The sequence below is a fragment of the Vicugna pacos genome, chromosome 21 (assembly GCF_048564905.1).
Source record: "Vicugna pacos chromosome 21, VicPac4, whole genome shotgun sequence".
NCBI lineage: Eukaryota > Metazoa > Chordata > Mammalia > Artiodactyla > Camelidae > Vicugna > Vicugna pacos.
In genome coordinates, this window is record NC_133007.1 from 32660453 (window position 1) to 32687898 (window position 27446).

Here is a 27446-nt window from a genome sequence, read left to right on the forward strand (position 1 = left end):
GTGGCTGCAGCGAGGGGGGGGTGGGAGGGTGGTGGGAGGGGGGCGCCCCCACCCCTCCCGGCCTCAGTGCTGCTCCCTCCAGTGACTGCTGTGTCCAGCACACACCACGGGGGCGGGTCTTCCCTCCCCCACCCCTCCTTCCCTCCTTCCTACGAGCACAGCACGTTGAGGGCCTTCACGGGGGAACAAGGCGCCCAGGACAGCCCGCTCCTGCTCTGGGAACCCATGGGAGACAGACATTCAACCAAGAGGCCCCAGTGGACGTGGCCTGTGGGGCGGTCAGGGAGGTGGTGTGAGACCGTGTCGGGGCTGGGTGCAGAGCGGCCCCTGGGGAGGTGAAGGGGTGCGCTCCAGGCAGAAGCGCCTTGAGGTGGTCACACCTCCAGGCTTTTGATTCTGAGGATGGCCAGAGAGCTGGAGGGAGGCCAGCAAAGGACAGTGGGGAGGTGGCACTGGGTGGAGGTGGGCAGGGAAGCCCATCAGGTTGGGTGTCTGATTTCTGTCTCCTCTCCTATCATGTAGGGGCCCCAGGACTGCTGGGTGAACGGATGGACGGGAGGGTGGGTGGATGGTGGATGGATGGGTAGGTGAGTGAGTGGATAAGAGGTTGGAGGGATGTGTGGAGGAATGGGTGGGTGAGTGGGTGGATGGGTGAGTGGATGGATGGCTGGGTGGATGGATGGGTAGACGGATGGGTGAAGGATGGATGGGAGGGGGGTGGAAGGGAGGGAAGGTGGGTGGACGGGTGATGGACGGCTAGATTAGTGGAAACAAGATCCTATGCAAATCTCATGCCAGCCTGCTGTAGAGAGGAGGGACCAGGGCTCACAGGGTGACATCCCCAGGCACAAAGCTCCCCAGAGAGGGACATAAGTTGCAAGGAAGCCCCAGAGGAAGCCGGGTGGGGAGATGTGGGCTACCTGTGAGCTCAGACAAACCGGCGCCCCCTCACCCAGTGCCAGGTAGGTGGCTGACCTCTGCCTCTGGGTCAAGAATGAAGTATGGCCAGGTGGTGTGGTTGACAAGGGTGGGCTCGCTCAGGGCAGACAGGCGAGGAGGCCCAGGCTGGACACCTGCCCGCAATCCCCAGTCAGGGTGCAGCTGAGCGAACCCAGGGCCACAGGGAAGGTGCCATGAGCATGCTAGGCTGACATGTCGAAACTCCGCACACGCGAGGCAGGGCTCCGTGGGTCCCAGCGCAGGGGGCACGCTTCCTGGCAGGAGGAGGGAAGCTCTGCTTTGGGGTCCAGAGGCTGGAGCCCATCCCGGGAACACCCTAGGAGAATGCTGAACCGGCCTCACGTGATCTCAACACCCCGGTGCTGTGGAAACCTCGAGCATCTGGTGAAACCCATGAGCCTCTTGGCAGAACACAAATGTGCTCAGGGAATCACAAAGCAACCCGCTGTGTCCAGAAACAGCAGCCAACGGGCTGAGACCAGCCTGCTGTTCTTGCTACCTGTGCTTCTGTCCAGCCGTGCTTTCGTCGTGATGAGTGTGAGCTGCATTCTCAGGCGTCACAGCAACTGAAATACGGAGCAAACACCAGAATGGACCCTGTGGGATTCCCAGTGTCCAGAGCTGTTGGCCTGCATGTGTGGCCAGTGAAGACGACCCTGCTGGCCCGAGGTCATGGACGTGGCTGACACGTGATGCTCACGGTAAGAGGAGATGCGAAATTTGGTTGGAGGTGGTACAGGTAGGCATGCCCTTTTCCTCATGCAGGTTCACAGACCCCCTGCACAAGGAGCCACTGATCTAGCTCATCCTGAAGACCCCTCCCATCCGCTGCCTGGTCCGGGGCCCCCGCTGTGCTGGGGGTTCCAGGGTCACATCGCCATGTTCTCTGTCTTTGCTGGGTGCTCTTGGGCGAGTGTCTTAACCTCTCTGGGACTCAGTTTCCTCAACTGGAAAATAGCCCTGAGAGGACTACCTTTGGAGACCCGGCATGCTAAGGGATGCTCCAGGCCCGGCTGCCCCGGGCAGGCGTCGGGAGACAGAGGCATGGTGCAGAGTGTCCCCTGGGGTCCAGGACCGGGATGGCCTGTGCCCGGAGGGGCTTCCCAGGCCAGAGGTGGGTGCAGAATGGGGGAGCCGTGCCCACTTCTCTCACTCTGACCACCACTCACTCCATGAGCAGGATGGCTTCGGGGCTGAGCCTGGTCAGAGCAGACTCTGAGGACGGAAGTAAGACTGCTGACAGTGAGGGCGATGGCAGCCAAGTCCCCTGCGCTCGGCTGACATGTCTCGTCAGTCTGCTCAGTACCTGAAGCTAAGACCCCGTCCCTGTCCCTGTCGCTGTCACCGTCACCAAGAGGGTGAGCTGCCCGCCCACATCCCCAGCTGGTGCACGGGGCTGGGGCTGGGGGCTGGGCAGAGTGCACATCAGACCCGGAGCGTGGCTGGGGGGCTAGAGTGGAGGGTGCCTCCCACCCAACCCTTGGTCCCTCTGCTCCTCACCAGCCCCCACCCCTCGGGGCATCGAGCCCCGGGAGTCTGTCTACTCCAGGGAACAGGAGACCAGGTGTCAGAAGGGACGCTGAGAGAGTGTCACCTCTGCGTGACCTGGACGCTCCTGGGGACCCGCCCGCCTGCCTGCAGTGCTCATCCTCCGGATCCTGGGGAGCTGCCCCCCTCCTGCCCGGCTCCCTTGAGCAGCCATGCTGCAAAGGGGAAAGAACCCCTCCCTGAGGCCACTTTCCCTTTGAGGAGCCCCCGGTGGGGGCTGGGCGGGAGCCGCCTTTGCGGCAGGGCCCCGTCCGGTCCTGCTTTCTCTCTGACTCTGGCTGAGCCGCCTGCCTGCAGAGACACCCGCGTCTGTCATCTCTGCAACAGGCTGCCACTGCGTCTCCTCTGCGTTTCCTCTGACTCCCGGGGCCGTGGGCTTAGTCGACCTGGTGGTGCGTTTGGTCCAGAAAGAGGAGGAAGGGGAAAGCCCTCTGCTGGGCACAGGCGTCACTTATTCCTCTTTGACCCGCTTCCTCCCCCGCATCCTGCCTCAGGGGTGGCACCAGCTTAAGGAGGGGCTGGAGGTTTATCTGCTAATGTTGTTCAGTGCCTGTCCCTGCATTAGGTCAGCTCTGTGGGGCAGGATTTATTTTTTTCTTCTAAATAGATTAAATTTTTTAGAGTAGTGCTAGCTTCACAGAAAACTCGAGTGGACAGCACAGGGCTTTCCCACACACCTGCTCCCTCACACGTTCGGCCTCCCCCGTCACTGCGCCCCCACCAAGGGTGCGTTTGTGGCAACCGACGGACCTGGCCATCATCCCCAGAGTCCACAGTCCACACCGTGGTCACTCTTAGTGTAGCGTGTACTGTGGGTTTGGACAAATGTGTGGTGTGTGATATGTGCACCCACTGTGCAGACTCACACGAGGGTGCACGGCCCTAAACGTCCCCCGAGCTCCCCCGGTGCCCCCCCGCCCCCCGCCCCGGCCACCACTGAGCTGTTTACTGTCTCCATAGTTCGTCTTTCCCAGACTGTCACAGGGTTGGAATCACACTGCCATTTCAGATTGCCTTCTTGCACTTAGTAACGTGCATTTCAGGGTCCTTCTCGTCTTTTCACGGCTTGGCAGCTCTTTTTTTTTTTTTAGTGCTGAATAACGTCCCACTGTCTGAATGTCCCACGGTTTACGTGCCCACTCACCTTGAAGGACGTCTTGGCTGTTCCGGGTTTCGGCGGCTGTGAGTGAAGCAGCAGGAGCGGCCCCCGTGCAGGTCCGTGTGCCTGCGTCCCAGAGTCCCTGAGTGCCCACGTCTCTTCTTATACAGACCCGGGTCAGACGGGGTCAGGGCCGCCCTCCCAGCCTCATCTTCAAATGCAGTCGCGCCCTGAGGTGCTGAGGGCCAGGGCTCCAGCACGGGCTACGTGGGGACCACGCAGCCTTGAGGTGGGGTGCAGCCTGCGGACACTGGGTTCTGGGCTTGTGGCCTCCGGAACTCCGAGAGGATGTGTTTCTCTTGCTGTAAGTCCCCAGACTGTGGTGGCCTGTTGCGCACTCATTTCCATTTTACAGATGGGAAGCCAGAGGCCGGTGGCCTGAGTGACCTCCCCACTGCGCACGGAGGGCCAGCAGGAGCCCCCACTCCAATGCCATGCCCCGCACAGTAGCTCACTGAGTGCCTACTGTAAGCTGGGCCCCACTCTCCGTGCTGAGGGGCTGATACAGACCCCTCCGGGTCTGACATTACCACGAGGGGAGGGCGGCAAGACAAGAAGCAACACAAGCGTGAGGTCGTTACAGAGTGAGGGGTGGGAGGGAAGCAGCCCCGGCAGGGGGCGCAGAGAAGGCTGCGAGCCGCCCAGGGTGTGCCTCACCCACCTGTCTGCAGGGAGCGCTCGCAAGCAGCGCCTGCTGCACGTGCAAAGGCCTGGAGGCTGGAGCGCCAGGCAGGTTGGCCTCTGGCCCCCTGGTATTTCAGAACCCAGAGGCCAGGGTCCCACCTGCGTCCCCTCCTGTGCCCGGTGCTCCTTCCTCTGGCCTCTGGTGAAACTGTCACCAGCTTTCCTGGAAGGTGGGGCCCTCCCTAAGCAGGCATAACTGCCTCCCAGGTTGGGGGACAGACTCCCAGGCTGGCTTGAGGCAAAAAAATGGCACATTGGGACGTATTTGGATGTAAATATTTTCAGCTGTGAGAGGAGCTGGGAGACGAGGTCTTGTTCCTGGGCGTCTCTGCGGAAGCCAGGAAGCCGGGCCATCTGTCTCCTCTCCGGCAGCCCCCCTCCTCACTGGCAAGAGGGAAGAGTGCACGGGACAGACACTCTCCGCCTGGCCCCTGGGGCTTCTGGAGCCTGAGGCCCTTCCTCTCGTGGCCGCCAGGTCACCACCAGAGCCTCGCTTTCCCCACCTGGCAAGTGGGGGGCCGTGGGGCAGCCTGGTGACTTCTGCTCACTCATGGCTCTGCCCCGGGCCGGGGAAGAACCAGGTGGTCGCCTGTGGCCCTGCAGGTAAACCAGATGTCCTGTCTTGATGTGTTTTCTCTAGGGAGGAGGAGGGCTCAGCTGCCTCCTCTGGCTGCAGGAGGACCCCAGGATTTCACTCCTCCCCCCACCAGACCGAGTCTCCTCCCAGCAGAGCCCGAGAGACGGGAGTGGCATCAGGTCTCAGACTGGACGGGGTCGGGGGAAGCCCACACTCCCGACCCTTCCCTGGGGTCTCCCCATTTCCCACTCAGGACCCATCAGGCCGCCTCCATGCTCATCTCCAGCTGTGGCTCTGGCAGTCTTTATATAATCCCGGTCCCCGAGAACCCCTCACCATGTGCTAGTTGTAAGGTCGTGGGTGAGTTGAGCTAGCAATGTCCCTGGAGATGGCTCAGTGCAGCAACTTCAGACTGGGCTGCCGTGGAGGGGCGCTGGGTCCTGTCCAGTTTCAACTGAGGAAACAGGCCCCGCAGGGGTGGTTTCAGGACTGGCCCCAGGTCACCAGGCAGGGAGTGGCAGAGCCATCCTGGTCTCCTCTTCACATTCTCTCCCCATCACTGGCCTCCAGGCAGGGCTGGAGTGGACCAGGTTGAGCCCAGGGGTTCACAGGTACTAAATTTTGCATTTCCACTGGGATGCTTTCAGCTGCAGGTAATAGGCTGTCTAGCCAACAGTGGCTTATCAAACACACACATGAATTCTCTGGGAACCTGGGGAAGGTGGTGCCGGACTAGGTGCAGTGAGTCAGTGATGCCATCAGGGACCCTGGCTCCTTCCATCTTTATACTCTGCCATCCCAAGGGCTGGCTTGTTGCCTCATGGCTCCAAAACGGCTGCTGTGGCTCTAACTATCGTGACTTCTGACCACTGCATTTAAAGAAGGACAAAAAGGAGCCAGGGAGAAAAATCTTTCCCAGAAATCTTCAGGCAGTTCTCTGCTTCCAGCTTATTGCCTAAACTGTAGCTGTGTCAAGCTGCGAGGGAGGCTGGGAACATCCCGTGAAGCCCCTTTGGGAGGGGATAAGATGGCCATGTGCACTTGGGAGGGAAGGGAAGGGGACCAGGGCTCAAAGGAGGCAGGGGTGGCAGGACCAGAGGAGAGGAGAGGCTTCCCTGAGGTGGGGCAGTGTGGATTTAGGAGGGAAGGGTGGAGGCCTGGGTTCAGCTGGCACTCAGCTCCAGTACCGTAGGAAGCTGAGGGTGTGTCAAGGGGGTGACACCAGCCCCTGCCTCAGTGATAGCGCCCTGGGCCCTGCTGGGCCCTGGGGCTCCAGGCCGGACCCTTCACAGCTGGCCTGGGCGTGGACAACACATCCTGGAAGGGCGGTGATGGGCTGGGGGCCTGTCCTCGCGAGGGGCTCCGGGCAGCTCTCTGGGACTCAGATGAAGTGAGTTGTTCCTTACTCCCGGGGGCTGGGGAGCAAACTCACACCTACAGAGTGAAGGTGCTTTCTGGTTCTGGTTACATGCCCTGCCTGGCCGAACCCAACCCTGCTGCTGCTGATCAGGGACACGCTGGGGCACCTGCTGTCCCCTTAGTACAACGGGGACCCTCAGGGATGCCTTCCTCCTTTGCCTGCCACCTACCAAGGGCTTAAAAGAGGCTAGCTTCAAAATTTGTCCTGAAAATCTCAATTTTGCTTTTAGAATGGAGATTCCCTGCTTCTTTTAGCTGCTACTTCAGGCACCAAATGTTGATACCTACGCTTATGGAGGGCAGGCGTGTGTCTGCTCATGGCCACGTCCCTCCCACGGCCGGGCTCCCGGAGCCATGCTGGCCGCCTGGGAGGTGATCAATCAGAACTCGCCGAGGGGGCGAAGGGAGCCCTGTGTGAATTGTAGCCTCCCCGACAAGGCCCGGGAGGCCGGTGCTCTGGGTCTGGCTACACATGTGTGTGTGTGTGTCTGTGTGTGTGTCTTTACCACGTGTGAGTCTTCCCTCCCAGCTGGCCCGCAGCCCCGTGGGCAGGGCTCCTCCCGGATGGCACCCCCGCCCTTGAAAATCAGAAGCCCAGCTGCAGGGCCCGGGCCCAGGAGGCGGGTAGCTTGCGCCTCATGAACAAGGGAATCTGCACGGAATGAGGAGGGCCTTGTAAGGCCATAGGATCCGAGACGGACACAGCAGACACCACGTGCCAGTGGAGAAGTGGCTTCGTGCTCAGCCCTTGGCGTCTGGGCCCTGGCCTGCATGGCCGTGATCTGGGCTGGCTCCCCAGCCGGCCTGGGTCTCAGGTTCCCTATGGTCAGCTTGGGTTTCAGGCCTGCGAGAAGAAGCCATCTGCACTCTGCAGGAAGAGCCCCGGCGGGGCGGGCCTGCTACTGCTGGCCGACTCATGGCCTGGGCCACGGGCGTCTTCCTGCCCGGCTGCCCCAGGCACCTGGTCGGCCCCTTCTCCCCGGCCTCATCCCAAACAGTCGCCGTAGGGTCGCCGTCTGCAGGGTCCTGGTTGGAGCTCCAAGTCCAAGGCCGTATCCGCAGCCTTATCTCGGTTCCTGGGAACTTCCCCCCGGGCTGGCCACGAAGGTGGCCCCAGAGATACCAGGCGTGGGGGCGGGTGCCTTCCTGCCCGTGACATGATTCAGTCACAAAAGCAGTTGCTGGTGGGAAAATCAGCCCCACGCCAGCCAGCTGGCCCCACCCAACGCTGCTGGGCCTCCCTCCAAAGTTATCTCCCCCTGCCCAGCCCTGCTGGCCGCCTGCTGTCACCGCCAGGATGGACGGGAACGGCAGTGTCCCGCACTTTGCAAGGTGCTTATAACACATCCGCAGCCAAATCCAAGGTGCAGGAGGCTCCTTCCCCGGGGCACCTGGAGCGTCCCCAGCCAGCCTCCCAGGTACTCGCCCAAGCAAGTCCCTGTCCCCTCCCCTCTGCCCACCGGGGACAATCCCCACACCCCGCTTTGCCTCAGGGCGCTGTTTTGCTCACACACCTGCACCCTCTGTGGGTTCATATCAGCCCCCAAGTGTAACCGAATCCAAAAATATTAAACTGGGGCCCATCTGTTGGCCAACTGATGAGCGCAGATGTGCTCTGTATTTCAGAGGCGACTGGCAGCCCGTCAAGGCTGTTAGAAGTGGCACCTGCTGCCTGCTTCCCCCCTTCCGTCGCCCCTCCCAGGCCCAGGAGCCTGCTGGCCAAAACAACCCCCTCCTCCCGAAGGTGCTGGCTCCCCCTCAATCAGGACGAGCATCCTGGGCCAGGGCCCGCAAAGAGCCTCACCCACGAGCTGGGAGTGGGAACCCCTGGGCCTATCCAGGCCCCTCTGCCCTGAGCCCCCCCTGCGAGCCCTCCACCGGGTTACGGCAGGGAAGGGGCCAGGGGCTGCTCTGAAAGCAGGTGGAGGCATCCGGGTGCCAGGCGGGCCAGCTCGAGGCACTTGCACCTGCGGTGCCCTCTGCCCAGAGCCCTCCCCAGGGGCCAGGAGCCCCCTCCCACACCTCCTGCGCATCTTTGCTCAGACGCAGTTGGAATGAGACAAACGTGACTGTTTCTTCCTTTCCTTGAGACTCATACCTGGAGCTGTCTACCTCATGTTACCGACATCTTTACTGGTCCTATTTCAAGAGGAGAAGAGAAAGGGAAGAGGCAGATGGCTCCTCCTCGGGACAGTGGCATAAGCGGGGGACCAGCCTGGAGGCTGTGACCCGGGAGTCTGAGGATGGGCAGGACCAGAGGGGCAGAGGAGGGCTGGAGAAGGGGCTGGAGGAAGAAGCCACAGGACTGGCTTGGAGAGGAAGCTAAGGCCGGGAGCTGTAGGTGGCCCCGCTCCCCTGTGGTCCCCACCTGCTCAGCTCCAGGGACTGCTGGGTGAGAGGTCTGCGTTCATGTGACCAAGCCCCGTGTGGCTGCCTGTGCCTGTGCCCTCACCCACAGCCCTCTCCTGGCTCGTGGCACTGGGTCCCCCGTCGTCGGGCCCTCGCTGTCTCTCCCTGACGCCGGGGGAGCTTCCGGCAGTGCGCAGCCTGGGCTGCTGTCTTTCCTGCACTCTGTCCCAGCCGTGCGGGCTCCCCCACTACCACATACGCATGTCTCGGTGCCCCAGGAGTCTCCTGGTGATTCTGGGGGATCACGTGCTGAGTCCTAAGGGTGGGCTTCCCAGCTCGAACATTGCCCGTTTCACTCTATTTCACTCAAAAACGCTGGTCATAAAACCTGCTGAGTGACAGAAGCCAGACACAAAGGCCATGTGGCGTGTGACGCCACCTGCACAAAGTCCCGAGGAGGCAGATCCTCAGACAGACAGTGGACTCCTGGTTGCCGGTGGGGGAGGAGTAGGGAGGGGGCTCCAGTGGGGGACAAGGGGTGGGGGAGTTCTGGTGGGGGGGGCTGCCAGCATGTAAGGGGCTTCCTTTTGGGCTGATGAAAATATCCCAGAACTGGACTGAGCTGCTCCCCTTGTGAAGATGTTGAAACACTTGTGAGCCACTGCCGCACCAGCACCCTGGGGGTCCCCAGGGACCCTCCACCCTACCCCTCCCTCCAAGACCCCCCCAACCATTCAGCAACTAAAGGTGTGGGGCCAGGTCCAGGGGGCCTCTAGGAACCTGCTCTGGCCCCGCACTGACAGCGAAGCCCGCTCCAATGACATGCGTATGAGTGTCTGGGTGCGGATGTAACACGTCCCCAGAAAGTCACTCTCCCGCAGTCCTGAAGGCCAGAAGCCCGAGGCCGAGGTGCCGGCCGGGCTGGCTCCTTCTGAGACCGAGGGGGTCTTGTCCCGGCCTCTCCCAGCTCCTGCTGGTTCGCTGGCAGCTCTGATGGTCTGTGTCTCGTAGAAGCATCACCCCCATCTCTGCCCCGTCATGTGGGCAAATTTCCCCTTTCTGTAAGGACACTGGTCGTGCTGGGTGAGACCCACCTGCATAATCTCATCTGCCTAACTACAGCCACAAAGACCGTCTCCAAATAAGGCCGGCTTCAGAGGAATTGGGGTTGGGACTTCACAATGAATTTGAACAAGACTCAGTTCAGCCCAGAATGGCTGAAGTCCCTGGCTTCGCAGAGGGCCAGCGTGTGTGGGGATGTGGCAGGATGGTGACAGGGGCTCGCGGCTCAGACTCTTGGAGCTGGGGCCGCAGAAGCATCTGGCTGTGGGCGCCCAGAGGCCCCTGCTCCCTGGCGCTGCTCGGCTGGCACCTGCCATGCAGAGTCCTCACTCGCCTCACTCGTGGGGCCCGGACAGGCCCTGGAGGAGCCACTCGCACGCCGTGGGGCCAGTCACATGGGCTCTGGGCGGAGTCACAGCAGCGCTGATTGAGCACGCCCCCCAGGGAGGTCACTGGTCTGGGCCGCCGGGAGCCCCCCGCCCCGAGTGGCAGCCCCCCGGCCCGGCGCCCGCTTCTGTGGGACCCCAGCCTCAGGCTGATGCAAGTCCGCCTCCTGCGTGGGCTTGGGAGGGGCCAGCTGGGCAGCTTCCTGGGGGACCCGCCCAGGGCCACGGGGGGATGAACTTTCCGTTACTGAGCTGCCTGCACTCAAATTAAGGGTGACTTCCAAGGCCTCTTGGGGCCGAGCAGCAGCTGCAGCCTGGGACGGGCCAGGGCCTGAGAGGGGTCAGCCGGTCTCCCCGACTCACCTGGGCCGCCCGGAGCTTCCCGGGTGCTCACGTGAGAGGTGGGCAGGCCCCGCGGGTGGCCCACCTGCGGTTTACACCGTTCTGATCGTGAGGCTGGGAGGGCAGGCTGGCCCTCTGAGGGCTTCAGACCTTGCCCACAGGTCGGAGGGGGCTGACCTCTGCGCGAACAGGTGCCCCTCACTTCTGTCTCCCTCGTTTGTCTGTCTCTCCGCCCCACACCGATCTTGGCTGGGTCCTTCTCCCTCACGCCAGTAGCCCCTTTCCTCAGCCGACTGTCCCTTATGACTGGGACTGGAACACAAACGTCCCCTCAAACTCATCCTTCCCCCGTGTTTGTGCATCTGTAGGGCCCGTGGGCAGAAGGCCACTGTCCTGCCCGCTCCACAGAAAACAATGGCAAGCCAGGCAAAAGGTCAAGGAATACGCATCCCCAGGAGACCGAGCAGGCGTCGCTCCCAGCCGAGACGTGCCGCAGGCGCCGAGTCTCCCGCGCGGGGAGTTTAAAGTGCCTGTGATTACTCCGTGAGGGATGTGATGGGGAAGTGGACACTGTGAAGGTCGGGGGGTGGTGAGAAGAGAGGCACAAATGCCAAGAAAGAAGAAAAAAGACATTCGAGAAACCAGCGTGCGATGGAAGAGAAAACGCCGCCAGGGGCTCGTTCGGGCCGAGGCGAGGCAGCGAGCACGAAGGAAAACAGGAATGGGAAACTCCTAAACTGAAACAGAAAGAGGAAAAAGCGAACGACCAGCCCAGAACACCCAGAGCATCGCAAGGTGTGGAACACATGTAACCGAAACATCAGAAGGAAGCGCAAGGAAGGACAGAGCAGAAGAAATATTTGAAGTAATCGTGGCCAAGAACCTTCCAAACTTAGTGACAGACACCAAGCCAGAGGCCCTGGAAGCTCAGACAGCGGGCAGGACGAAGGCAACACAGCCAGACCCCACATCGGGCCCATCACATCCAAACTCAAGACAACCAGAGACACAGGGAAACGCTGGGAGGGGCTTCTGTCAGCCGACCCCTCGGCTCGTCTGCCAGCCCCTCGTCAGCAGGCTGGGCGCCTCCCGGGGTGGGCTGCCCTGGTCACTGGTCTGAGCCAGCAGGGGATGGAGACAGGGGCAGCGGGGGCCGTCGCCACTACCACCTGCAGGGCCAGTGGGCCTGGGGAATCTGGGTGGTCGAGGGCCTCACTGCGTCCACCCAGGACCCTCCTCCGTGCGGGAGGCACCTCCCGTGCCCCTGCTGCCCTCTGGCCCTGCCCCCCAGCTGTGGTCTCTCCTTGGGGGGTTGCCACCCTCCATGCCCGGAAGGGTCTTCCTGAGCCTCGGTCTCCCCTCCTGGTCTTCGTGATGGAGACTCACTAACTCGACAGACATTCGCCAAGCACCTGCTGTGTGTCAGTACTGCTCTGGGCCCCGGGGACACTGCACGAAGTGAAACCTGCACTGTGCCAGCTGGTGACAAGTCACAGAGGAGACACAGGCAGGTATGGGCTGGGGTGCAGGGGGCGCCTGCGGGGACTCCCTGGGGAGCAGGCCTGGGAGCAGACTGGAAGGGAGAGAGGGAGGCAGAGGGCACAGCCGGTGGGGGCCGGGGCCGGGGTGGCCTTGGTGCTCTAGGCCAGGGCGGAGTGGAAGGGGCCTGGGAGGCGAGGTCAGAGGTCACTTGGGGTCTGGGTCTTGCCAGGGTGAGGCTGTCATCAGGGTGAAGGCAGGGACTGGACCGGGTGGTGCCAGGGAGGGGAGAGAGGCTGACTCCGGAGCTGACAGGTGGGAGGGACTGGGGACTGGGGTGGCCCGAGGTGTGTGGGAGGGGGCTGCTGGGAGGAGGAGGGGCCATGGGGCAGGAGCGGGAGTCACACTGTGGGGTGGGTGGGAGACACGGGCCTGCAGCCCAGACCCCACAAGCCCTGCACCCCAAATGCGGGAGTGGCCAGAGGGGAGAGGGAGTGGACACAGATGAGATGAGGAGACCCCAGGGCTGAGTCCTGGACCTTCTGCAGTGGTGAGGGGCCCAGAGGGGCACAGTGTCCTGGAGTTCAGAGAGAAAGGAAGGCGCCAAGGCGGGGTGGGGGCCAGAGAGAGGGGTCCTAGGGGGAGAAGGGGCAGCTGGCCTGGCAGCCCACCCTCTCCCGCCTGCTAGCCTGTCGGGCGGGGGGCCCTGGCCCAGCCTCCCCAGGGGTGGGCTCCCCGAGCCCCAGCCCACCCCACAGCTCTGAAGCCTTGCTTGCATCCTGGCTGGGAAGACTTGGCTCTGAAAATAGGTGCCACCTGGAAACGGAGACAGATGGGAAGTGGTGGCCCCGGCCGTCAGCATCCGGGCTCACAGCTGGCTGGCCTGGCAGCGCCCTCGGCTGACAGTGGGCTGGGCAGGCGGGGCAGGATCCCACGGGGCCCGGAGCATCCCTGGCAGACCAGGAGGCTGGCGACATGATGCACCGGCCCCCCGGTGGCCCCAGCCTCACCTGTACTGCCCACACCCCAGACACCTGCCATGCAGTGTGACTTGACTTGACGCCAGCCTTCTGCTCGCTGCACACTTTTGGGCAGGTCCTGTGGCCAGTCTGTCCTTCCCGCTCCTCCTCAGGCAGCGCCCACCCCACGGTCCAGGCAGTGATCTCAGGAGTGAATATCCGCTGAGTGCCCTGCGCAGAGGGACCCCAGCAGGTGCTGTGAGGACCGCTGTTCCCGACCCACGGGTCCTTCATCTCCTCGGCTCTGCCCAGGGCCCCTCCCAGGCCCACTGGCCTCCCAGCCCAGCTCAGAGCCCTGGGGGGCCTCCCTCGGTGGGGGTGGTGAGTCTCCCATGACTCGTTCCTGGACAGGATTATACCTCAGCCCTGCCTGGACCCCAAAGACCTCTGCCCCCTGGAAACGGGGTACACCCTGCCCTGGCGGTGTCTGGTGTGGCCAGTGCAATGTGGGGGGACAGACGTTTGCCACGGCCAAGCAGCAGCTTCCGGAGTCCCCAGAGTCTCCCACCAGCCCCCTCTCACCTCTTCATCTGAGCCCAGACTGTCTGAGACCTGTGGGGCCGATTCTGGACCAGTGAGAGCCCACGGCCAGCCTGTCACTGCCAGCTGGTAACAAGAGAGAGATGTGAACGTGTGAGGCCGGAGCTACGAAGCCGGGGACTGTCCCTGCAGCAGAGCTGACCAGTGCCCGGAGCAGAGCGAGCTGCCCCAGGCTGCAATGACACTTGTTAAAGCAGACTTCATCTTGGTGAAGTATATATACAACAGAATGTGCACATTTTAAGCCAGTTGCTCTGTGGGAACCAGCAGGTAACCCATTTCTCCAGCCAGGATACAGAGCTTTTCCATCACTTTGTCCCTCCTTGCAGTCAGCTCCCCCCGCCCCAGTTCAATTGCCGACCTCGCCCTCGTTCTGTGCTGTAAGGATTCTGGAGCACCATGTGGGCAGAGCATGGGGTGCGCACCTGGCTCTAGGAGATGGGCCTTCCCCCTTCACGTCCCCGCCAGCACGGATGGCAGTCCCAGCCGCTCCACTTCCTCACCGGTGTCTGATGTTGTCAGTGTTTCTGTGATCTGTTTTTAAAAACGTTAGTCTTTCTAGTGGGTGTGCAGCGAGGGCCTGCGGGGCCCGCGGGGCGCTTTCTCTGGCGACCAGGTCTGGCGAGCGTCTTTTCACGTGTCTGCTGGCCGATCCTACGCCTTCTTTCACTGACGCGGCTGAGCTTCGGGCCGCACTTTGCCGGGCTGCTTGCGCATTCACTCCTAAGCTGTAAGAGTGCTTTGTGAGCACCAGTGCGCGTTCCGTGCCAGTGCATGCCACGCGGTTTCTCTGTGGCTTCCCTTTTCGTCATCCTAGTGGGGTTCTGATGAGTACACGGCTTTAACTTTGATGAAGCCTCAAGGCCAGTGACTTGGAGGAGCCGGCCGCTCTCCAGGAGCCACGTCCTTCCCTCCGTCTGTACATCTGAGTGCCCAGCTCTGCTTTCCAGATGCAACCACCGAGGCCCCTGGAGGGTGGCCCTGGCAGTGCCCAGGCTCTGGGTCCGGTGCGCCTGGATGGGGGCGTGCCTGGCAGGGCGGCCCAGGACCGTGTGGCTCCTCGCCCCAGACCCTCTGTGTTCCCGGCGGCACAGCAGTGTGTCACCCGTGACCTTTCTCTTCTCGGTGATGGAGGGCACACAGCTCCACGTCAGTTCCCATCCTGCTGTTCTTCAGTGTGAATTCCGGGAAATTCTGATTCCTGCTTTTAGAACGACCATAGCCATTTCCAACCCAAACCCTCCTGGGGTGGCCTGTGGTTCTCACACTGTGAAGAAGATGGCAGGGTGTCTGGGCCCGTGCCCGCATGCCCCTGCGGACATGGAGCCCCGCGGAGTCCCTGGTCACTATGGGACAGCCGCTAGATCACACGGGGCAGCTGCCCCCCCAGGGCGTGCAGGGCTGAGCAGTGGGCATCTCCTGAAGCCGCTACCCTGATGCCTCCAGGAGGAGCTGGGCCCTGGGAGGCTGCCCTCCTACCCCAGGGGCTGGGAAGCCTGGTGCCCGTGGGGCTGGGGGCAGCCTCTGGGCTCCCTGAGCTCAGCACCTGTGTGCGCGGGACCCAGCTCCGCGGTCCTGAGCGCTCAGGCCCGGCTGCCCCCTTGGCTCAGTGCTCGTGCAGCAAACCCTTCCCTATAGGAGCAGGCGCCAGGCTCATCTGCTGAGGACTTGGCGAGAATCTGGACGCTGCCATCCAGCCTGGGGGGCTCTCAGCCAGGGGGGCACCGCGCCTGTCTCGGGGAGGGGTTCAGGACAGCAGACGTCTACTCCCGCCCAGTCTGGAAGCCAGAGTCTGACGCCCAGGCGTGGGCAGGACCCCCTCCCTCCGGGGGCTCTGGGGAGGGTCCTTCCTGCCTATTCCAGCTCCTGGGACTTCAGGTGTCCCTGCATCTCTGGCTCTGTCCTCATGGGGCCCCTCCCTGTGGGGCTGGGTCTCTCTCATGAAGACTTCAGGCAGTGGACGTGGGCCCACCCAGCCCGGGGTGGTCTCACCCCCAGAGCCCTGACTTCACCACCGCTGTGCCCTTTGCCACACGGGCCACATTGACGGGTTAGGGGGTGGGCGTGGGACTTTGGGAGACTATTCCACCCCCGACAGGGGCACTGACGGGACTGAACCAGGGACCCAGAGGGGCTCGGCCACTCTGCCCTCCCAGGCCAGGCCTTTGATGAGCTGCTTCACCGCTGTCCTGGTTAATTGTGGTCCCAGGGATGTTATGGTCAGCCCGTGTCACGGACGAGGGAAGGGGGTGCAGATACGCCGCGAGTCGGCGTGGCTGAGCCCCTGGACGCCAGCCCTGCCCGGGTGCACATGGTCCCTTGGCCACAGCTCCACACTTCCTCTCCCGGTCATGAGCTGCCAGCACGGAGCCAGGTGACTGATAACCTCCCGGAACCTTGGCTTCCTCATCTGGGGAAGGGAGATAATGGTCTCCCCAGATCAGCGGAGCCAGCGGAGGGGAGGGAGGCTCCAACCGGCTGGTTCCTGGGTTCCTCGGTGCGCCTGGTCCCCAGCTCCTGCAACGAACGCCCAGGGTCCCCCAGGGGCTGTGGATTAAGGCTCCTTGTAATTCATCCCTCATCGGATGGGGCTGGGAATTCCAGACCTGGGTGAGGGGTGAGGACTTGGATCTGGAGGGTGCAAGTCACTCAGGAAGGACCCCACAGCAGGAGGAGGGGGAGGGAGAAGGGGGTGCAGGAGGTGGAGGGCGGAGGAGACTGTGGGGTGGGGGGGTCAGGAGCCCCTTACTCTGTTCCTCACTCCTCCTCCCCTTTCTCCCTGCCTGCCAAGGGGCAGGGGCTGCAGAAAGATGTAAGCTACCGACAGCCTCGCCTCGTTGCAAAGGAAATATTCCCTGCAAGACATTAAAATGAAGTAAATAAAAGAGATAAAATGGAAATATCAAGGCAGCAACTTCTTCTCCTCTGATCACAAAGCAGGCGACGGAGGCGGGGGGGCGCGGGCCCTGGAAGTCGCAGCTGCACCGCTGGGCCGGCCTGATAAGGGCCAGGCCGCCTGTGGCCGGGAGATAAGGCCGCGGCGCCGCCTGCCCTCAATCCCGCCAGCATCAGCGCTCACACAGCCGCCGCCGCCGCAGACAGCTCCGTGCCTGCGGCCCACGGGCCAAACCTTATTAACCCGCTCGCGGGCATTTAGGTGCCGTGGGAAGTCCTGACACCCATCACGCTGCTTCTCTCGCCCTCCTCAGCCGACGTCTCCGCGGCTCCGGGCTCACTTGCAAGTGAGGTTTTCAGCTGCAGGGGAAGGGGGGCCGCGGGGTCCACACATCTGCCAGGGGCGGGGCCCACAGAGGTCACACCTGTGCACCTGCGGGACAAGGCCAGCGAGCAGCAGCCTGGTCTGCAGGGGGCTGCAGTGATTCCAGATGGGAAGGACTTGACCTGGGCCCGGGGGGCTCTGCAGAGCTCAGGCCGGGGCAGCCACACCCTCCTGACCCTTTGTGTGTGGAGAGCAGCCATCAGCCCGCTGGCAAGGATGGAGGCTGAACACACCCCACACAGACAGAGGACAGTGACGGGCTAGGGGAGTGGGGGCGCGATGAGGGCCACCCAGCCGTTCTGCTCGGACCCTCCCATCTCCTTGGTGAGAAGCCCGCCCCACAGGCCCCAGCTCCTCTCCTGAACTTGGCACTAGTTTGTTTTTATGCCGAGCTTGCTCTGCGCAGGGCCTTTGCACGTGCACCTGCCTCCTAGGAGCCCTTGTCCCCCAGATGTCCACTGGCTCCTTCTCACCTCCTTTAAGCCTTTGCTCAATGCCCCCTCCTCAGAGAGGCCCTCCTTGACCACCCCTTGCCCCCTCAATGGCATCACCCCCACCCCACACACACACACACACTCATAATACAGGCACCTCGGGCAAAGGTGTTTCTGTCCACATTGTCCACTGCTACAACCCCAGAGCTCAGAACAGCACCTGGCACGTGGGAGCTGTCTGGTGATGTTTACTGAGTGAAGGAGGAAGACTGCGGGGGCACCTCGTTTAGGGTCTGGGGGCCTGGGAGGGGGGTGATGTGGACGAGGAGCAGGTGTGGGACAAATGGAGTGGAGGGACAGGCCCCCCAGGCAGCGGGACTGGCTCGTGCAAAGGCCCTGAGGTGGAGTCTGGTGTAGCTGGAGTCAGGGGATGGAGACAGAGAGGGAGGAGAGGCAACAGGTGGGCCAGGCAGACAGGGCCTCGGGCCAGGGGAGACTCTGGGGGATTCTTCTCAAGAGCAGGCCCAGCTTTCCCTGGGGACCCAGCACCCACCCAGCACCCAGCACCCGGCACACAGCTCCTGCTCAGCTCTCTTGGCTCAGGCCCCCAGAGGCACGCTCCTGGCTGTGCTCCCACGGCCAGGTAGAGATGCTAGGATGGGCAGGTGGGTGCCCAGCTGGGCTGCACTGACAAGGCCAGGGCTGGGGACATGGCAGAGTCCTGTGACGTCCCCACACCAGCAGACGCTGCTGAATTCCAGCCCCGGCGGCAGCTTGTCGAGTGAGTGGGTGAGGTGGTCCCACCGACCAGCACCTAAGAAAGGCCTGTGAGCCGCCCGGCACACTCCTCCGAGGCTGCTCTCACCTGGGGCCACCACCCTCCTCGTGGCCGCCCTCCCTGCCCCCGGATGTGGGTCCTTCCCAGGTTCTCACGTCAAGCCTTACCTTGGCCAGGCTTCTGAAGGGGAGGCCCGAGGGGAGAGGGGGCGCCCCCTTCCCTGCGCAGAGCTCCAGGTCCACGGAGGGGGCTCTGTCCCGGGCACCCCTTCCGGCTGGGCTCCTTCCAGGGCCGCTCAGCGGCAGGGCGTAACAGAGCCTGGTGGGCGAGATCAGCTCTGCGGGTTACGACCAGCATGTAAAAACAGTTAGGGTACATTGCACACGGAAGAAGGAAGCACTGGGACGCTGGTTTGGGGGACGTACGCGTGAGTGCAAGGACAGCTGATCCTGCCCACGGCCCCCACCGCTCACCCGCCTCCTGTTTGCACACGTTTGCTTGCCCAGGGCTCACAGCCACTCTAGGTCCACGCTCCCGGGTCCCCCTCCTCTCTGAGCGTCTGCCTCCTGTAAACAGCTGTAACGCGGGGGCTTCCCAGCAGCGATGCTGTCAGGCGCAGACGGGACCAGCCCTCAGAAGATGGGCATCGCTGCTGTCAGACCTCGTGCAGCCCCCGCCCTGCCCACTCTGGCCCCAGGGCAGATGGGATGAGGCCTCCTTTCCTCTGGCCAAGCCGACGGCAGCCGGTACACGCAAAGGAAGACGGGCGCAAACGAAACGCTTCAGAAAGCACGCGCAGTGTGAGGCTGGCCCGGCTCCTAGTTCTCCTAGCCCTCCAGGCATTCGTTTTGGTGTGACGAGCCCCCCAGTCTTGGAAGCACCAGACCCTGCACACGAGGACAGCTGCCCTCTGGCCGGCGGTGGCGGCCTTTCCCCAGCGTCTGTCCTCGTCCTCGGGGACAGCAGAGCCGTCGCCCCCTCCCCCCTAGGGCTGGTCTGCTTCTGCATCTGGCTTCATTCATACGCAAATGCCAAGACCCCAGACCCAGAGCTCCTAGTCAGCTGGAAAGCTCTGTGCAAACACCGTCACTAACCATCATTGATGAGAATTATAAATAAATGAGACCTGCACTAGGACGGTCTCTCAAGAGCAGTGTCAGTGGGGCAGGGAGCCTGGGCTGGCCCGCCTGCCTCTGCCCTTCTCCCCGTCAGGGGCTCCGACTGGTGCATCCAGGCCAGGCTGTGAGCTGGTTCTGGGTGGCTGGGGCTGTCCGTCATGGTTCTGGGACAGACCCGCCTCCTCTACAAGGCTGTGGCTCCGATGAACAGGTGGCCCCAGCGTCCCAAGTGCAAAGTGAAGGTGGTGGTGAGCGGGTACCTAGAACTGGTCAGCACCCCACCAATTCCTCTAGCTTTGCAAGGAGGGTGCATGAAACGGGGGTCCACGTGGCCGGGCTTAACTCCTGGCTCCTCTTCTTTCAAGCTGTGGGACCCTGAGCAAGTCACTCCCTGCTCTGAATCTCAGTTTCCTCATCTGTAAAGTGGGCATAACAGTCCTGCCCTCACAGGCAGCTACAGGGCTGAAAAGAGAGAACACAGATGGTGCACACATCACACCCAGGCAGAAATGGTGCCACAGCTACGGTGCCGTGGCCACAGCCTCATCACACAAGACGAGCTTGCCTGGTCCCTCCAGAACTGCTCCCCTGAACCACCGTCCTGTGGGAGATGCTGCCTCCCCCAAGCCAGGAGCCAGGCACCCTGTCCAGCCTCTGCCAGGCAGTCTGTGCTGGGTGAGGGACAAGAAAGTGCCAGGAAAGACAGAGAGCAGAGGAGAGGGATGTGCAGATGGAGACAGCGCAGAGACGCAGAGACGGGCTGAGGGTCGGACAAGGGGAGGGCACCCCCTCTGACATCGCTGGGCAAGGAGAGGAACTTCTGTTTTGGCTTCATTTGTCAACAGCCATGGTTTCCACGGAGGGCATCCTTCATAGATCGGCTGCCCCTCCTCTCCTTCCCCTGTGCCCCACCTGTGGGTCCTCAGCAGGTCTGCACCCGAGTCCAGACAGTGCCTGCATGTGTGCGTGCGTGCGCCCGTGTGTGGGAGGGATATGCGCATATAGCTATGCCCAGGTACACAGGGACTTGTCACAGCGAGCTGACCATGCACAGGCTGGCATCTGGTTAGACAGCCTCTGCGGGGCTGCTGTCTGGTGCTGGAAGGGCGGTGCTGCCACGGCGGGGAGGGAGCACTGTGGGCTGGGAGCTCCATCCCCGGGCTGCCTCAGGCATGTGGTGAGGCTGGGCTCTTCCAAAGCAGCAGCTTTGCTCACGTCGGGGCAGGTGTGGAGGTCGGAATCACCTGCAACACGTGTCCTTCCAGGTCCAGAGGTGAAGGCACTTAGAGTTATAAAGAGTTACTCACCCATTTTTCTCCACCAGCGCTTCCTGGGGCCAAAGAGACCGTCCAGAGCCCAGGTGCCCAGTGTCGTGAGGGAGGCGGCACAGTCACCCACCCTGCCCGCCCCGGCCGGCGGGGCCTCAGAAACTGGGGGACAAGGAGTGGCCTTGCACGCTGCTCGAGTCCTAGTCCCTCCCCGGAGTGCTGTGCCAAGAACGGTGCTGACGCTGGGCTCGAGACCAGCTGCAAAGAGAACTGGGATCACCTAGTGACGTCTGCCACAGGAGCGGCACCGGGAGGCGGGTGGGGTGAGGGCGGCCCGTGTGGGGAACCCGAGGCCAAGCTCCAGTGGCTGGTTCTAGGCTCTGGAACGAGGAACCTGCAGGGCTGAGGCCGGAGACCGCCTTCCCCTCTCCTAGTCTGGATGCTTTCCCAGACGTCACAGCGGATTCCAGAGTGAGACAGACACAGGGAGGGGACGACACCTGGGGTTTGCGTCCTCTGCTGACCCCGTGACCCTCACGGCAGCCCCGCCGCCTGCAGGGCTGGCCAGCAGCCCGGCTCCTCGGGCACCGTTCTCCCCGGCCCTCGCCCTGAGCACTGCCAACCGTCTCCCTGAGACTGTGCGGCTGACGTAGGCCCTTACTTGCCACCTGCCCACCCCCACCAGGCTTCGCTCCTGAAAATGCTTCCTTCCCAGAAGCACAAGCAGCCCAGAAAAGACCCGGGAGGAACGCGCTCAGGGGCTGCCCCGTGGACGGGCTCGGCCCAGAGGGGTCCAGCGAATGTTCCGATGCCCCAAGTGGCACAGCCGCGCTGAGCCGTGCCCCCACATCAGGGAGGGAGCACGTGTGGAGCCGCGGGATCAGCTCCCCTCCTCAGTATCACAGGAGGCACACTGTCTGTCCACGGAGGTGCTGGCATCCTGCAGGAGAAGTTTACCAGTTTGGGAAAGTAAGCTTCTCCTTTGTTCTCACAGGTGTGCTGCACCCACACACACACCCACCTCCCATCCACACACCCATCCACCCACCCACTCCCCACCCGCCCATCCATCCACCAACCACCACCCCCACCTCCATCCACTCACCCACCCACAGATATTCACTGGGTTACTGGCCTTGGGGAGGCACAAAATTGAACAACACGTATCCACCCTCAAGCTTCCAGTCTAAGTTGGGGTTCCAGGCAGGGGTACACACACCCAAGGGACTGCGTAAGTGAGCTGGGTGGTGCAGGACGGAGCTGTCAGCCTCTCTGTGTGCATCCCATGACTTAAATGATGGCGTCTGCCCATCTGTTTACAGAGTGGTGCTCAGCATGTCTTCCTCCAGGGACCGCAGCCCAGGGTGCGAGTGACGACTCAGCCTGGGAGGTAAGGACAGTGCCACCACTCAGACAGACAGAGCCTCTGGGGACAGGGCTGTGAGGCTGTGGGACAAGGGTGTCTGGAGACCTGGGAGGTCTCCTTGGAGAAGGTGAGGACACATGGGGCTTGGAGGATGAGTGTGTCAGGTGGAGAAATTGGTGAAGGACATTCCACAGGCAGAACCCGCACAAGAAGGGACAAGGCGGTGGGCGGGGTACAGCGGGGCTGCGGAGTAGGGACTGCTTGGTGATGGAGTGTGGGGCTGGGGTGCAGGAGGAGGGGCATGTGGGGCAGAATCAGTCGGCCTCTGATGCTGGTTGGCCAAGCAGCTTGAACTCCGCCCTGGCGGTTGACAGGAGTTGCTGAAGAGGATAACAGTGGAATCAGATCTGCGTCAGCGTGCACATGCAGCTCTATGGGGACCAGCGAGACGGTGAGGCCGGCACCGTTGGGGAGACAGGGTCTAAACGGAGGGTGAGTCAGGACTGCTTGCTGGGCTGTGTGTCAGTTGACTCCTGCTGCGTAACAAAACACCCCACATCTCAGTGGCTTCAAACAACAGCAATTTATTGTTTCTTGTGACTCTGTGGGCTGGCCGCTTCAACTAAAGTACTGTCGGGCTGGATGGGCCAAGACAGGCTTGCCCACAGGCCAGCAGGTGCAGCCAGCTGTCCGCGTGGTGCCTCAGGCCCCTATGAGTGGGACCAGCCTCTTCCCAGGTGCTCTCAGGGCGGTTCCAAGGGGGCCAAGTGGAGGCTGCACAGCCGCTGAGGCCCAGGCTCCAAGCTTGCCTGATACTGCTTCTGCCGCAGCCTGTGGGCTAAAGCAGGCCAGAGGCCAGCCTGGATGTGAGGGTGGGGAGGTGTGTCTCCTCACGGGAGTCTCCACAAAGCCTCTGGGGCTGCATTTCATCAACAAGCCTCCCAGTGCTGAGTGAGCACTTGGCTGCAGGATGGGAGGGGCGGGGCGCACAGCTGCAGAGGTACAGACGCTCGGAAGGGCCAGAACAGGAGGAGGGAGCCCCGAGGGGCTCTGTGGGGTGGAGGAGAGGATGGAGGTGGATCTGGGGAGGGGAAGGAGGCCCTGGATTGGATTCTGAGGGTGATGGCGGTGTTCGGAGGGGAGGGCTTCTGGGCAGAGAGGGGCAGGAGTGGAGGGAGGTGGACAGCAAGGAGGAAATAGCCAGGTGGGCAGTGGGCGGAGCCTGACCAGGGTTGGGGAGGTGGGGTGTGGGAGGAACAAGAGCTGTGGATGGAGAGTGAGGGCCTCCGGGAAGACCACATCCGCCTGCCTGGCTGACGGGCAGACAGGACTGAAGCAGCGCAGCCCTGGCTCCACCTCTTCACCCCTACCTGAGCTGAGCTCCCAGCCCAGCGAGGAGAGGAGAGACCCTCTGATCAAGAAGCCACCAGGGAGAGTTTTAAAAATGCAATTAAGTGGAGAATAATTAAGTCCAATTAAAAACGAACCATGGGAGGACGCCTGCCTAGTCTCGGCTTCCGAGGGAGAGCCCAGGCCGCCTCCGCCTGGTCTCGGCAGCCTTCCCAGCGCTCACCTGGTGGGCACTTGAGGTGGAAGGAGGAAGCCAGGCACCCCCCAACACCCGCAGGGGCCCCGACCAGGCCCGCCAGTCTGCCAGTCTTCCGCTGGGCCGGGCTGCTTGGAGAGCCAGGAGAGTGTCAGGGACGCACTCACTCGCTCAGTCACCGTCCGGGTTCCCGACCCTCACACTGCGCAGCTCAGAGCCGCCAGGTGCTTGTGAAACGCAGATTCACCAGCCCCGCCCTGTCCTGGCTGGTGGATCTTGGGGCTCTGAATTTACAAGAAGCCCAGGGACTGTGCTGGCTCACAGCCCTAGTCCAGGGCCTTCCCTTCAGAGCGGATCAGTCCGTGGCCCGAAGAGGAGGCCTGGCGAGGCTCACGGAGAAGAGGCCCTGGCGAGGAGCCTGTGGCACTGGGAGGCGTGGCGGCTCACAGGCAGGGTGAGGGAGACAAGGACGCCTTCTGCGTCTGAGCCCCGCTAGGAACCAGCTTGCTGGGCTGGGCTTTCTCAGGAATCTGATGCATTCCTCCCAGAGAGGGTGTCAGCAGGCAGGGCCACAGCTGTTTGCCAGGTGGGGGCTGAATCTCAGGCCGCGAGTCCATGAGGCTGTCTCTCCAGGGCCCAGTGTGGCTGTGAGACTGAACCGCTCAGGGCTGTCAGTAGGACGGGCCGGGGGGAGACGGCTCCAGCCAGGGTCACCTGCACCCTCTGTCCCCAGAACACCTGATCCTGGGGGCTGAGTGGAAACTCCGCAGAGGGGGGCTGTCTGATCCTAAATAACGCTCCAAGGTCATCGCTGACTAGAAATCCCACTCCTGGAGCAGGGCAGAGCCTGCAGAAGCCACCCTTCCCATTAAAAAATTTCATATAAAATGGAGAACACGTGCCAACAACACAACGAAAGCACGTGGCGCAGGCAGGCACCCTCAGGCACCCCTTGTCCCTGTGCCCTCGGGCACAGCCGTGCACGGGCGGGCGTCACGTGGCACTGAGACTGTGTGAGCCCCCTGCCACGGGCATGTCTGGAACCTAACACCTGCACCTGCTGGAAGGCAGCCCCTCAGAACAGCGAGCCCAGGGCAGAAGCGCAGCCCTGGGCGGAGCTTCTGCGTCCACCCCGGGAGGTGCTTCGGGCAGGGCTTACTCAGGGTTTCTGCCCCAGGTGGTTCTGGGCTTCAGACAGCGTGAGAGCGCGCAGCAGAGCCCGGCTGCGTGGCTGGCTATTCCTCTGACACATCCAGTCCTTTTTCTCCAGTTTTCTTTTGTCTGTTTGTTTCTTTGGGGAGGGGAGGTAATTAGACTTATTTATTACTTACTTAAAATGGAGGTGCTGGGGATTGAACCCAGGACCTCATGCATGCTAAGCACACGCTCTACCACTGAGCTGTACCCTCCCTCTCCAATTTTCTTGAAGATTGAGCTTTCTGTTGTATTTAACACACATTTGTTCCTCAGGGAGGAGCGTGTAGGGTGTCCTCTGTCCCCACAAACAACGCCAGGTGCCCTGGGCAAACATGTGAGGGGACTCCTGAAGGTGGAGTTGGTGATGAAAGGCACGTGGCTTTCAAATTCAGTGAGACACTGTCTGCTTGCACGGCAGTCACGGGGGAACACAGCATAAAGCCATGCAGCCTGGGCAGAGGGTGAGTGTCTTCTCTGTCAGCAGGAGCGCGCTTGCTGCTCCTGCTGTTACGTACAGGTTCAAGTCTGAGTAAAAGGATGGCTTTTGAGCAGGCGCGGGAGAAACAGGTGGACATTTTAGATCTGCTGTCCAGCCTCCATTCCTCCCTCTTCCTGGAGAGGCTGCAGGCTGACACTTGACTCTGCAGCGGGCTTTCTGGACGCAGACGAGGCCCCACCAGGTACCTGTCTTCACAGAAGGTGGGCAGGTCCTGGTGACAGGCAGAGTCACAAGACACAACTCTCTCCAGCACAGGGTTTTAGGGGCCAGGCCTGCATCCTTCCCACCCCACTCCATCCAGAGCTCAGCCAGGCCACCAAACAGAGAGGAAGTGTCGGAAGTACGGCCGTCCTGCGGGCAGGGGGACCCAGGACCCGGCCTGGTGGACACAGCACCGCCTTTGCTATCAAGACCTAATTTCTGTTCCCCTTTCCTAGGAGAGGCCAGAGGAGGGGCTGGGTTGACTGGAGGGGTCCAGGAGAGGAGGGCGGTCTAGGAGATGAGGGGGGTCCAAGAGAGGAGGGAGGGGGTTTTGCTGACTCCAGAACCTTCTAAGTGACCACGGTGGGGGGTGAGAGCCAGGCACAGGAGGGGACATGGTCACTTCCCCTGAGTCTCCAGGAGAGCCACCCACTGCAGGCCGGCACAGGCCGCAGGGACCCCCGTGAGGACTGGACTTTCCCTTAGAGCAATAAGGACCCTGGAGCCTTCTGAGAGGAGGGTGCGTGATACAGTTTAAGAGGCTCACACCCGGGCAGGTGGGCAAGCCCGGCCATCTGCACGAGCCCAGCGCACGCAGCCGGAGAAGAGGACTCGCTCTTCCAGAGACGTCGGAGGCTCTGGGCCTCTGAGGACAGAGGGGACGAGGGCGGCCGACAGACCCAGGGGAAGAAGGGAGCTCCAGGGCGAGGCGGGACGGCCCAACCCTACGGAGCCCATCACTGCAGCCTGGGGCTCAGCGCCGGTGCTCCTGGCGCCTCCTCCCGCCCGTGCTGGCCTGGGCCCCACTACCTCCCCGGGTGGAACCTGCGCCCTGCGTCCCACACGGCAGCAGCCGACCACAACGCGGTGTCCTGCCGGACAAAGCGCCCCTCCCTCAGCGGGTCTGCGGCCGCACGTCCCCCCTCCCGGGCCCTTCCTCGTCCACCTGCGCCGCGACTTCGGGCAGCGCCTCCACTGCACGACGCGCGGTGCTCATTGGGCCCAGGACGCGGCAGTCGCCCGGCGGGGCGGGGCGGGGCGAGCTCCCCGCCCCGGTGCGGGCGCGCGCGAGGCGCTGGCCCCTCAGCCGCCGCTGCGTCGACCCTGCTGCTTCCCTCACAGGCCGTTAGCGCGGAGGGGCCTCGGGTGGGCTCCGGGAGCGGTGGGGGCCCAGAGGGCGTCCGGGGTGGCGCAGGGCGCGTCCTGGTGAGGGGCCGCCGGGTGGTGACACCGGGGAAGACGGGAGTCGAGGTCAGGCGGCCCCGCGGCCCTCACGCAGGAGGCGCCCGCCCAGCCCTCCTCCAGGAGCCCCGAGCGCGCGGCGCGTGGCCGGCCCGCCGGGCCTTCCCGTTCCCCGGGGCGGCGGCGCCACGGGAAAGACACGTCTGCCAGCGCCAAGAGGGAGGCGGCGCAGGGGTTCCCGCCGCGCCCCGGCCTGCTGCGTAACCGGGGGAGCCGCTTCAGGGCTTCGTCCGCAGCGAGGGCCTCCCTTGCCGTGGACTCGCGTCGCGAGGGAGACGGCAGAGCCTCCCTGGCGGCTGTCACGAGGTCGCGGCATCGCCGGCCCTCCTGGGTGAACGCGTCCTGGCGCCACTTACTCACCGTCAACTCTGGTGCGGAAATGGGCACGGGACCCAATCCAGGGACACTCCTGGAAACGCTCCCGGCTGCGTGGGGAGACCCACGGGAAGACGGGCCACCTTCCTCCCTGGGTGAGTTCCCGTGTCTGGGCCGGGCGCCGAGCGCCTGAGCCGTCTCGCTCCCAGCCCGCGTCGGGGACTGTGAGGGCTCTGAGGCTAGGCCGTGCGTCTGCCCTGGGTTCGAAGACGCCTGCGGGATGCGAGGGCCCTGGGTCAGAGCCAAAAGGCTTCATCGCCTACGGCACAGCCGGAGCAGGAGCTCCGTCCCCGTGGCCGCAGGCCAGCTGGCGCTGCACCTGCGGGGTGTCCCAGGAGCGGCGAGCACAGAGACTGAATCCTGTATGAGGGCTGCGGGCAATCTTGCGGATCTTACCCCAGAGCACAAACTGCTTTGCCCTCCGCTGGGAGGGACATTCTCTCTACCAGGGCCGTTTGCTAAACAGACATCCTCAAAAAGACAGCTGGAGCAAAAGCTGTCCGTGGCTGTGCTTGTGAGACGTGCACAAGGGCGACAGGGCCGTGGGAAACCGCAGCCCAGAGGAGGCTGACCTCATGGGGCCATAGAGCCAGGCCACGCCGGGCCCTGGCGTTGTGG

At 62.9% G+C, this 27446-nt stretch overlaps 1 long non-coding RNA gene across 1 annotated transcript; it reads left to right on the forward strand.

Moving 5' to 3' along the window:
• The first annotated feature begins 787 nt into the window (after nucleotides 1-787).
• Nucleotides 788-3386, forward strand: LOC140687992 (uncharacterized). The gene is made up of 3 exons (XR_012062634.1): nucleotides 788-962; nucleotides 1476-1661; nucleotides 2141-3386. It is a non-coding gene; the product is annotated as an uncharacterized lncRNA (long non-coding RNA).
• Nucleotides 3387-27446: the final 24060 nt, after the last annotated feature.